General features: G+C 37.5%; 1 protein-coding gene and 2 pseudogenes across 1 annotated transcript in view; all 3 read right to left on the bottom strand.

Annotated features, from left to right (window-relative positions):
* Nucleotides 1-13,193, bottom strand: part of LOC125775400 (uncharacterized) — a 175,191-nt gene that overhangs the window by 4,601 nt on the left and 157,397 nt on the right. The gene's annotated exons all lie outside the window — the stretch shown is intronic.
* Nucleotides 4,402-4,578, bottom strand: LOC125775900 (small nucleolar RNA U3; annotated as a pseudogene).
* Nucleotides 4,590-4,775, bottom strand: LOC125775895 (small nucleolar RNA U3; annotated as a pseudogene).

The following is a 13,193-nucleotide window of genomic DNA, read 5'->3' as shown; positions in this document are numbered from 1 at the left end:
TTTGTGACGGAAAACTTTGCTTCAACAAAAATGAATGATCGTAAGCGAGCGTGCTCGAAGCGAACAATCAGTTTCAATCACTGTTGCTTGTTTCGTCATGATTTTTCTCGATCGAAAGCCTTGTGTGAGCAGCAAAGAATGTTCGAGAATGCTGCTTGCATTCCGATCGATCACACTCATACGGTTTGGTCATACCGGATGGTTCGATGGAATCTTTGCTCATTTTAAATTTATTATTTTAATTGATATATAAAATTTATGCCACAATTATTATATAGTAGTACAAAAATATGAATTCTTATTTTTCCCAGAAATACATTTGTAAAAAAAAGACCTTTATCCTTTGTTATTATCTTAATTTTCCATTTTCCCAGAAATATATGTATTTGTAAAAAAGGATCTTAATCCTTTGTTAATTATCTTACTTCTCCCACAAATACATTTGTAAAAAAAGGATCTTAATCCTTTTTATATATTCGACATATGTAAAGGATTTAAGGAGTTCAAGAGCTCAAAACGTGCGCTACATCAGCTACCTACGCAAATGATTATATATATTATGATAGCAAATACATACAGCACTTACTAAAAAGTTGAGTTGCAGAGTGTTTTCAATAATCGGTGGCGTAAATAATAATAATAATAATTATAAGTATTAAATAGCATAATTATGGAGAGCGAATCGGCGAAGAGTGTTGCTGACAACATAGCAAAAGGAATGTACACATTATCTGGCCAGCGCAAGGGAAAAAGCTTTATATGGAATATACTTACTGAAATACTAAAACCGGACAACAGTATATTAAAAGAATTTGTTTTCTGCCGCACATGTCGCAATGTGTTAAAGTACAGCACAAGTCAAATGTCAAATTTAAATAGGCACAGCTGCTGCAAAAACTTAAAGCAATCCAAAATTTTAAAAACTGTCACACCGCTGGACAAAACTGAGACCATTGAAAAATGCGCAAATTGGATTACAGAAGACTGTCGGCCATTTTCAGCTGTGCGCGGTTCTGGGTTTGTTAAGCTAGTAAAGTTTTTTATTAAGATCGGTGCAACTTATGGCGAGCACGTCGACGTGGAAGACATGCTACCGGATCCAACAACCATTTCACGTAAAGTCTCGAAATGCGCCAATGAAAAGAAGGAAGAGTTAAAGGCTGAAATCAATAAGATTGTGAGCAGTGGTGGCGCGTCAGCAACAATTGATATGTGGTCGGACAACTTTGTAAAGCGCAACTTTTTAGGAGTAACATTCCACTACCAAAAGGATTTCAAATTCTTTGACCTATTTTTGGAAATGAAATCAATGGATTTCGAAAGGACAACAGGCGACAACATCTTAAAAAAACTTAAAAGTTTATTCAATGAATTTGATATTTCGAATATTGAAAAAATTAAGTTTGTAACGGATAAAGGAACAAATATCTTAAAAGCCTTAGAAAACAATTCTAGACTAAATTGTAGCAGCCATTTGTTTAACAATGTGTTGGACAAGTCGTTCTCTGCCACCACAGAACTCGCAGAAGTGTTGGAATCGCGCAAAAAATAGTTAAATATTTTAAAAAATCAAATTTGCAGCATCTCCTGACCACTTCTCTAAAAAGCCAATGCCCAACACGTTGGAACTCCCATTATTTTATGCTCAAGTCGATTATTGACAATTGGGGAGAGATGAATACCATTCTAAGGCAGAATGAACAAAGCCTACGATTGTTACATATCAACATAACTGTTGTTAAAGCGGTAGTGGAAATGTGTGAGAATTTTGAAATTGTATTTAAAAAATTGCAGCTTTGCAGTGCACCTTCCCTGTGCTATGTGTTGCCAGGAATTTTAACAATTAAAAATCTATGTCAGCCGGCAACCGATGAAATATCGGTAATTTTAACATTAAAAGAAAATATAATACATAATATTAATGAAATATGGCTCCCTAACATCGGTATATGGCACAAAGTTGCATATTTTTTATATCCCCCGGCTTTAAATATGCAGCCAGATGATTTAGAAGACATAAAATTATTTTGCAATACTCGCATATTGACAGAAAATCAATCAGCATGTCCAAATACACCTTTATCGGATTCATCGACAACGCATTTTACATTTGACTCAGACAGTACCTTAGATACCAATAGCCAAGTTTCAGCACGGAATAGAACCAACGACACTTTCTTTTTCCCGCATTTAATAAAACGGAATTCCACACAAACCGCAGAGACGCCTGAGGAATAATTTGAAAGGTACTGCAATGAAAAAGTAGCAATGGATGAACATTTTAATTTAATTGACTGGTGGCAAAATATTGAAAAGAAATACCCATTTTTAACAAAAATAGCACTGCAAATTCATTCGATTCCTGCCAGCAGCGCAGCCGCTGAGCGTTCTTTTTCCTTAGCTGGAAATATTATAACTGAAAAAAGAAATAGGCTCGGACCATGTTCAGTTGATAATTTATTGTTTTTACATTCATTTTTTTAAAATTTTAGCGATTAAGAAACCAAGTTTATTACCTTCTTTTAATTTTAAGTTTTTGTTGATCTCAATGAAGAAGTGATAAAAATTTTAAATTTGTGTTCCCTAATATTTTAAGCATTACCTTTGTTTATTAATTTTAAGCATTAATTGAATTTTAGTTTTAAGCGTTAAAAATGAAGAAATATATGCAGTAATGTTTTGGTTAATTTTATGCATCGCAACTTGTTTCCGTTAAAACACACAAATATGTACATACAAACTATGTATGTATATACATATTCGCAGGGCAATTCTCGATCTGATTGGTTCAATCACAATCTATTCAAACGCACACTTGATCGATGATGAGTTTTCTTGCATCATTGGACTTGATCGTGTTTTTCTGTACAATCATTTCCAATCATCATACCGCAACCGAACAATCAGTTTCAATCAGTAAGCAGAGCAATCACATCAATTGATCGAACTCCTTCGTTTTGAGCAGGAAACTCGAACTCGAACTCGATTAACATTGTTAATCAATGGAAATAAACTGCGGATTAATATACAACCAACTTTGACAAAAGAGCACAACTAATGTTATGCTAATATCGGCATAACTTGAATTGTGTCGCCGGAGAGTAGAACCTTTAGTTCAGAATAATAACACAAGTTAAGTTATGTCTTTCAATCGTGTAAAATTACTTTAGGGAAAAAAGGATTGAATCGCATTTTTAAGCGTATTTTAAAAACTACGGGCACTTACGTAAGTTTTTTGGCAGTATAAGATGGATATGATATCACTTGAGATATTTAAAAAAAAAAAGGTTCGTGGAGTCCCTACGCGCGGAAGAAGTTATACTTCTTAGCGGTGTTCAGAAATGCATAACATTTTCTATGAAAGAAAACTTAAATTCACATTTTATAATTTTATTATGCACATTTTATAAAGCAAAGTCTAAATGAAGGAATTTTAATTCGGAAAGAAGTTCTGTCTCTTCGTTGCGGAAGGGAATATGCAGCGTAACCATATATCTTTTGTAATCCATCAACACGCGTTGAAAGCCCAGCAGTTATCGGTGAATTGACAATCGTTGATTCATCAGTAGTTATATGTAGATGCTCCCGCAGAGATTGATGAAACAGTAGACGTTGCATCTTTTTACGCGCTCTCTGATATTCCTCAGCTGTTTTCCTCTTCCTCGGTTGGCTGCCAGCTATCATTTCCAATTTCTCCTTTTCCCGCTCTGCTTTCTTTCGTGCTCGGTATTCACGATAATATTGTACTGTTTTCTCTCCTTTTAAAACACGGGCTACACTATCTTTTTCTGCTGTAAAATCAATTTAAAATCAAAACATTAAAATTTTTGCCAATCTAATTGATATTAATTTCAAGAGCACAAGTTTAATGCACAAGGTGCATCTATTACATTGATCGGAGGTCCAGCCGTCATTAATCCATCAACACAACAGAATTTACTTTTAATTTTTGCTTACTAATAGAAATTAAATTTATCACAGCAATATTATGAAAATGTATATACATATTATGTATATGTATATTGCTGTGATAAATTTATTTTCTATTAGTAAGAAAAAAAATATTTATTAGTATAGTATACGATGTTAAAAAGCAAAAATTTAAAAATAAATTATGTTGAGACTCGAACCAGTGTTCACATCGTGACATTCTAGACGCTTACCACCAACACCACCATAGACACTTAGGTTGCGCTGACTTAAGTATGATTTGGTTATGCATGCAAGAAACATACGATGGTTCTAATAATTTTGTTTAAGTATAGAAATATACATACTTTGTAGAACATTTGCTTTCGCAATAAATTTATCACAGCAATATGCATATACATAACATTGCCCTTAACTTCTTAACGGCCAACGCAGAGTATTTCAACCAAAAGGAATTTATTCATTAAAATCACCACTCAGAAGTCGTTTTATCCGCTGTAAGCGAGCGATTTTCGAAGAAACATTTCTAATATGCCACAAGACAAAATTAGAAATGAATTCCTTAAATCTCACGCTCCCAGATAAAACGATATACCTCGTCATCGTGGGTCGATTTCCAAAAGCACAGAAATGATTCTGTGAATTCATTCATTAAAATCACCACTCAGAAGTCGTTCTATCCATTGTAAGCGAGCGATTATCGAAGAAACATCATTTCTAATATGCCACAAGACAAAATTAGAAATGAATTTCTTAAATCTCACGCTCCCAGATAAAACGATATACCTCGTCATCGTGGGTCGTTTTTCAAAAGCACAGAAATGATTCTGTGAAGTGTTAATTTTGAAAGGCCAACGCAGAGTATTTCAATTAAAAGTCACACAAAATAGTTGAGAATTCGCAGAACAAACGAAAAGAAAAAGAAGTATAACTTCAATAATGCACAAGCCTACAAACATATTTATGCGCACACATGTGAATATGTCACCAACCAAAAATTGAAACATTGTTTTACGAAAACAAAAACAACAACAGCATAAGCATGGCAACATTGTGTTGTTGGTAGAAAAGCCGAGCTGTGCCGAAAGAAACGAACAAACGATCGCCGATTGTCACCGCTTCGCTTGTTGCTCGAACATCTTCGCAGACAAGGTTGCGTTACATTCATATGGATGGAGCGAGGTTGCGCAACCTTGCGTTACATTTATATGGAAGGTTGCGCAACCAGAATCTATCGCAACCTTTTCCGGCGTCGTATAAGAAGTATAACTTCAAAAAATTCCGGGATTCCTTCAAAAACTTTTTTCAAATTTTACTTTGAATCTTTAAAATGCTCTACTAAAAAATCAAAAAAACACACTTGTGCTGTTATGGCTTGTGACCACAGATATGTATGTGGCTCGCATTTGCTTTCGTAAATATAAAAATGCGCCAAAGAAATAATATAAGTATGTATGTATATGCCATAGAAATTCTATTGGTACATTGTGTTGTTGGTAGAAAAGCCGAGCTGTGCCGAAAGAAACGAACAAACGATCGCCGATTGTCACCGCTTCGCTTGCTGCTCGAACATCTTCGCAGACAAGGTTGCGCAACCTTGCGTTACATTTATATGGAAGGTTGCGCAACCAGAATCTATCGCAACCTTTTCCGGCGTCGTATAAGAAGTATAACTTCAAAAAATTCCGGGATTCCTTCAAAAACTTTTTTCAAATTTTACTTTGAATCTTTAAAATGCTCTACTAAAAAATCAAAAAAACACACTTGTGCTGTTATGGCTTGTGACCACAGATATGTATGTGGCTCGCATTTGCTTTCGTAAATATAAAAATGCGCCAAAGAAATAATATAAGTATGTATGTATAAGCCATATAAATTCTATTGGTACAAATATGGAAAGGATAACGAAATAATGCGAATATGCATATTGCATGAACGTCATTAATTTTTTTGAAGAAATGAAAGGAATGAATGGAAGTGTTTATATGAGCATATTTATGTTCATTTTATAACAGTCGAAATTAATGTAATTTTTGAAATAATAGTTTATTTAAAATTATTTTTTATTTAATTTTAACAGATAAAATTTTTACAATTTTTCGCAAAACAATGGTTCTTATAACACAAAATAATCACGCATATGTGACAATGGTTCATATAATACAATATAAGCATGCATATGTCACTCAGAGAATGCTGTTTTACATTCTCTGTGTGACTTTGTATATTTTGTATATTTTTCTACAAAGCAATTCTCTTTATTTATTCTCAGTCATTTTGCATATGTTTATGCCACTGCACGTGCTCAATTCTGCTAAATAACAGCGAGAACGGCGAATTCCCTATAATGATTCTATCAGCTCTGTTAGCCGCGCAATCGAACCATCATACAGATTTCGATTTGCACCTTCTCTATACTTTCAGTTCTCTGAATGGACTGCCACCACGTGACCAACAACAACAAGCATGTCATTATCCAAGATGCCACGCCACCGGAATTAGCCAATCAGAAGCCGACACTAGTTGACCGCACTGCTATAAAAGAGTGGCGTGCATACAACTCTTATTCATAGTTTAAATATAATCATAGGCATAGCTAGTAATATATTGCCCATCGTGTAAACATACAATATATATATTTAAATAAAGAAACCTTGGAATAATCCAAGGGAAATATATTTTTATGGAATAACTAAAGATTATTCTTAATTGGCGCCCGAGCAGGGACCGGTCAATAAAGGATTCGGTAAAAAATCCTTCGTGACTAAGAAATAACAGTGAATTCAGAAATAAAATTCGGAGTTTATTTCAAAACGGTTAACAAATTAAAAAAAAAAAACAAATAAAAAAAAAAATGCCACAACAAGCAGCAGAGATCCAAGCACTCCTAGCGATAGTACTTGATTTGCAGAGAAAATTCGCCGAAACCCAAATTGGTACAACACTATTAATCGAGGCGTACACAGATCCTAAGGAAGTCGACTTAGGACTCTTTAAGTCAGCCCAAACGAACTCTAGCACAGATTATCACATATACTGGAACTGGAGAAAGCTAGCAGTGACATCAATAAACAATGTGAAGATATTCCGCGGCCAGAATATCTATACAGAAGCCCTAATCTTGCTTAAAGGAAAAGTTACGGGACGAGCTGCACAAATCCTCATCAACAATAATACCAAACTAAATTTTGAGATCATAGATCGTTTGGATGATTCTTAGGCCGACCAACGTCCACTCTATGTCCTCGAGGAAAATATGATGAGAATCAGGCAAGCAGAGAAACTTCTACACATATACTACGACCAGGTAAATCAGGCATTTAATGTAGTTTTGTCCAAAATAGAGATGACACATAAAAACGTATATGTGATCAGTGCTCTATCCAAGGAAGTCCAGATGAAAGCAGTAAGAACCTTTATCGCAGGACTAAGGAGCTCAGCCACAAAAAATGCGCTGTACTCCAGAAGCTGTGCAAACCTGATGGAAGCCTACGGCATAGCCAGAACCATGCAACACGATTCACACTACCATCAACTAGAATACATACCTAGGGTGCAACAACGTAATAACAGCAGTGGCAAAACCCACAAAACCAACAAAGATTCCAGGCAAACTACATGCAACTTCAACAAGTAATGCAAACAGTAAAACCTATGGAAATAGACCCTTCATCTACAAGATACAGAAGACAACCGTATAATCCTGCACCGCAACATATTCAACAGGAACCAAAGCAGACACCAAACCCATTCGGAACAGCAATGCAGAGAATTGGTAATCAGCGATATAGACGAAACCTCTAATGCACACCAAAGGAAAACATTACGCGTGAACCAGTGGGGAAAATACTAGAACGTATAATAAGCGTACGACTGGAGCAACATCTCGAAAAAGAGCAACCGGGACTGGCCGATAATCAATATGGATTTCGCAGACACAGGTCAACAATTGACGCGATTAAAAAACTTACGGACGTCGCGAGTAAAGCTATAGAGGGAACCAGGTATGGCTCCAAAGAGTATTGTGCGGTAGTCACATTCGATGTTAAGAATGCCTTTAATTCAGCCTACTGGCCGCATATAATAAGGGCTCTTCAGCTAAAGAAAGCACCACCCTATCTGTTGAAGATCATCTCCAACTACCTGTCGGACAGGGTCCTCATATACGACACAGACGAAGGACCACAACGCTATAGGGTGACGGGCGGGGTCCCACAAGGCTCAGTCCTAGGCCCACTTCTGTGGAATATTTTATATGATGGAGTGCTGCACCTCCCATTACCCAAGCAGGTGCAAATAATCGGATACGCGGATGACATCGCGGTGACTGTGGTAGCGAAGGAAATTCACGAAATAGAACGTCTGTGCAATCATGCAGCGGAAAAAATCAAAGAATGGCTTATGATAACAAAGCTTCAACTAGCTGGCCAAAAGACGGAAGCAGTACTAATCACAAGCAGGAAGAAACTAGAGGTAGCCATTCTCAATATTGACGGATATAACATTACCACACAGCAATCCTTGAGATATCTAGGAGTAATGATAGACTCGAGGCTAAGATACAAGACGCATATAGACAAAGCCTGTGAAAAAGCATCTAGGGTGACGGCGGCGCTAACGAGGATAATGGCTAACATTGGTGGACCAAGTCAGAATAGACGAGTCCTCCTAGCCAAAGTGAGTCAGTCTATACTTATGTATGCTGCACCCATATGGGGGATAGCACTGCAGCAGAAAACATACGCAGAAAAGGCGAAATCAATAGTACGACTGAATGCAATCAGAGTTGCATGTGCCTACCGCACTGTATCACACCAGGCGGCTGGAGTCATATCAGGCCTCATGCCACCAGACATAATGGCCATGGAAATAAAGCGGGTATTCGACAAAACGAAAAGCACTGGCGATCGCTTAACGAACGAAGAGCGGAAACAGGAAAGACAAAGGAGCCTAAACGAATGGCAGAAACGATGGGACGAAGCAACTACGGGGAGATGGACGCACAGGCTTATTAGAAGCATACAACCATGGATAGAACGGAAACACGGGGAAACTGATTTTTACCTCACCCAGTTTTTAACAGGTCATGGATGCTATAGAGATTACCTATACAAATACGGACATGACGACGAAACAAATTGCTCCTTCTGCAGCAACAGCAATGAAAATGCACTACATATCTTCTTTTTCTGCCCAAAATACGAAAAGGAAAGACTAGAAATAGAGAGTGTGATAAACGATCGCGTGACCCCGGAGAATATAGTGGCTTACATGATCGAATCGAAGGTGGTCTGGAACAGAATGAGAGCGTGGGCAGCTATAGCTATGCAAGAGTTAAGAAAGAAAGAGTGGCAACGCAGCGACAACAGAAGGATGAATCGGAATTAGAGCGAAAATGTGTGAATGAAGAGCCGATTGGCTAAGCTTGGTCCCACGATGTAATGCTTAACGGCAGTTCCGTGGGCCAAATACAAGCAAAGACGACGGAGTTCAGGGTTTAGTACGTAGGCGTATTGTGTCGCAAGTCCAGCTTGGGCGTGCGGCCAATACGAATCGTGTATATCGTCCGGAAAAATGACGATATCTTTGAAGATTCCCCCTCCGAAAACAACAAAAAAAAAAAAAAGCGTGAACCAGATAAACGACGCAAAGGAAAATGATGCAGAATCACTCTACAACGAAGCGCCTAGCGTAAGTTATGAAAATAGTAGTCGTAAGGTACAAAAGCATTTTTTATAAGATACAACGGTCTGCCAACGCTTAGACGTACTGCACCAGGTGGAAGATTCGTGCATATTTTAATAGATTCAGGTGCAACCAGTAGTTACGTGAATAAAAGGTATCCCTTTGCGGAAAGAATTAAATTAACAGAACCCATTAAATTCAATACATTGCATGTAACGTCAACAGTTACTCGCAAGAGGGAAATCAATCTTGTAGGGTTTGGCATAGATTTTTACGACACAGAAGACTTAAAAGAATTCGACATAATATTAGGAGAAGATGCTTTACGAAAAATGATAGCCAAACTAGACTTGTTTGAGTATTCAATAACTTTTGAAGAAACAGGAGATTTAAAAAGGAACAAATAAACTACACGATAGGAGGCAAAACTTATGAAAAAGAAATTAAGGAGTTAATGGAAAATAACTATAATAATGAATTGTTACCCTTTACGACCACAATACAAGCAGAAATCAGGACTGAAACCAGAGAACCCGTTTGGGTACGACAATATCCCTACCAATATGCAGATCAGGAGTTTGTCGAGAAGGAAATACAAAAACTTTTAAAGAATGAAATAATTAGGGAAAGTATAATTCACCAATATGGACAATATGGACAGTGTCAAAAAAGAGTATAGATGAGGAAGGAAAACCAAAGAAAAGAATGGTTATAGACTTTCAAAAATTTTTTCATTTTCATTGCATTTTCAGTCAATAGTGCAAAATATGAGTTCCTTCGCCTACCATTCGGCCTAAAGAACGCTCCAGCTACATTCCAGAGATGTGTGGACGATATTCTGAGACCATTTATTGGAAAATGTGCATATGTATATATCGAAGATGTTCTAATTTACGCTGCTGACCCAGATCAACATATTAAAGACATATACATATTGTGCACACGCTACATGCAGCCAATATGAAAATCTCGGAGGAAAAATCAAATTTTTTCCAAACTAAAACGGAATTTTTAGGCCATATTTTAAATAATGGTAGAATAACAGTAGACCCAGGGAAAATAGATGCAATTGATAGATATAAAACCGCAGAGACTCTGAGAGAATTAAGGTCATTTTTAGGATTATTCTCCTACTACAGGAAATTCGTGAAGAACTTCGCACATATATGCAAGCCATTAACGATTTACTTAAAGGGAGAAAACGGTAGTATATCGAAAAATAAAAGAACAAATGTGAAAAAAATAAATTAAAGGAAAAAATAGAACTTTATCAACTAAACTTTGACAAAGGGTTTGATTTAACTATAGATGCCAGTAACTATGCAATAGGAGCAGTACTGAGCCAGGGAAAAAACCCAATATCTTTTATATCTAGAACATTAACGACAACCGAGCAAAATTACTCCACTAACGAAAAGGAGATGTTAGCCATAATTTGGGCAAAATACAGATCACCAATCTCCAATATTTTCAATATCGGAAAAAAATCCGAATACTAAACTAAAGAGATGGAAAAATCTAATAGAGGAATACGGCGCGAAACTAAAGTATAAACCAGGACACGAGAACGTGGTAGCTGACGCATTATCACGCCAAGTAAACACAATGTCCGACAAGTGAATTCACTCAGCTGAATCCTCAGCATTAAAAACCATTAAATTTTTTTAGAATACAAATAATTTTAACACCAGCACAGGTAAATGAAGAAACCGCGACAATCATATTTCCGCGACACGAGCGCTTTGAAATAAAATATACAACTGAAGAATATATTGTTACGAATTTACTCTTGCTAGTTTACTTTGTTAGGTTCGTATCTCTGGATTGAGAAATAAAATCAACACTGTTTAATTTAATTCAACAACTCTTTATTTCACAACTCGTCTACACTATAGCAGTTTACTCTTAGCACTGATTGATTACGTTGGCGCTGCCACGGCTTATATAGCCACGCACTTCTCGCTGATGCCGACGTGTCCTTCTAGAATATTGCGCCTGGAAATTTCCAGAACATACGGCTATACGGCGCCAGACGCAAGCAGACAGCCGCGGCGCCAGACTCAGCAATTGTTGAAGTAGACAAGCAGACAGTGCGGCGCCAGATGTCTACAACAAGACAAATGCTATTCCATATACCTACAGCTATTGTTTATAATAAGGGATGCATATAGCAATACAAATATAACTTAATACTACTTTTTGTAACACTGCCCTCCACTAAAGCCTAATCGTCCCGATTAGGCACAAATCCTCTTGAACCAAATGGGGCGAGCCTCTCCAAATGTACTACTTTCATTTTACATCGTGCTTTTCCATTTCTTTGTATGCGGTATACCACGTCATTAAGTCGTTTCATCACCATATAGGGTCCTTCCCAGGCTGTCTGCAGTTTCGGGGACAAGCCTTTCTTTCGAAGTGGATTGTACAACAGGACCAGATCACCTTCTTCAAAACCTTTTGAATTTGCCGCTTGATCGAACCGGTCCTTCATCTTATTGCTCATCAGATGCGTATGCTGTCTTACCATTAGATGCAATTCATTCATTTCTTCCTTTAAGGCAGAACAATAATCTCCATCATTTCTTACAGCTGTAGGATTCGTTCCAAACTTAAGATCAGCAGGGAGTCGCAGATCAGATCCGAAAATAATCTTTGCTGGCGTGTAACCAGTTGTCTCGTGCTTCGCTGAACGATACGCCAGCAGGAACATCTGGATGCACTTGTCCCAATTCCGTTGATCTTTATCAACGATTTTCCGCAGATGTTCTTCGAGCGTTCGGTTGAATCTCTCCACCATTCCATCTGATTGTGGATGTAACGCTGTTGTCCGTGTCTTGTGGATGCCCAATAATGTACAGACTTCTTGGAAAATGGAAGATTCGAAATTTCTGCCTTGATCTGAGTGTAATTCGACGGGCACTCCGAACCTTGTTATCCAATTTTCTACAAACGCTTCGGCTACTGTCTTCGCTTCCTGGTTTGGTAAGGCATATACTTCTGGCCATTTACTGAAATAGTCCATGACAACCAGTAGATATTTGTTTCCGGCCGTACTGGTTGGGAACGGACCTGCAACATCCATTGCGACTCGTTCAAATGGTGATCCCACGTTGTACTGTTGTAGCCTACCGCGACTTTTGGCTTTAGGACCTTTAGCTGCCATGCACTCTACGCAATTACTTATCCATTCTGCTATGGAATCTCGACAACCGATCCAGTAGAACCGTTGTTTAATCTTCTCTATAGTTTTTGTAATTCCAAGGTGCCCTCCACTAGGTCCATTGTGATATTCTTTCAACACTTTCGGGATCATGGACTTCGGTACTATGATCAACAGACGAGAATGTTTGCCATCTTCGCTTTCCCAGGTACGATGAAGGTATCCATTAACGAGGTTTATGCTGTTCCATTGGACCCAATATGCTTTTGCAGTTGGACTCTCGCTACTTATTTGTTCCTTTGGTGGTCGTACCCCATTTTCTTTGGCTATTATCAGCTTTGCTAGATCAGGGTCCTCCAGCTGATTGATTCTGATGCGGTGAGGAGTCCAATCATCTTCAGGTTCTATATTCAGTAAT

The sequence above is a fragment of the Bactrocera dorsalis genome, chromosome 1 (genome assembly GCF_023373825.1).
Source record: "Bactrocera dorsalis isolate Fly_Bdor chromosome 1, ASM2337382v1, whole genome shotgun sequence".
Taxonomy (NCBI): domain Eukaryota; kingdom Metazoa; phylum Arthropoda; class Insecta; order Diptera; family Tephritidae; genus Bactrocera; species Bactrocera dorsalis.
Note: the sequence above shows the minus strand (reverse complement) of the source record. Positions and strands in the feature narration are given on the sequence as shown.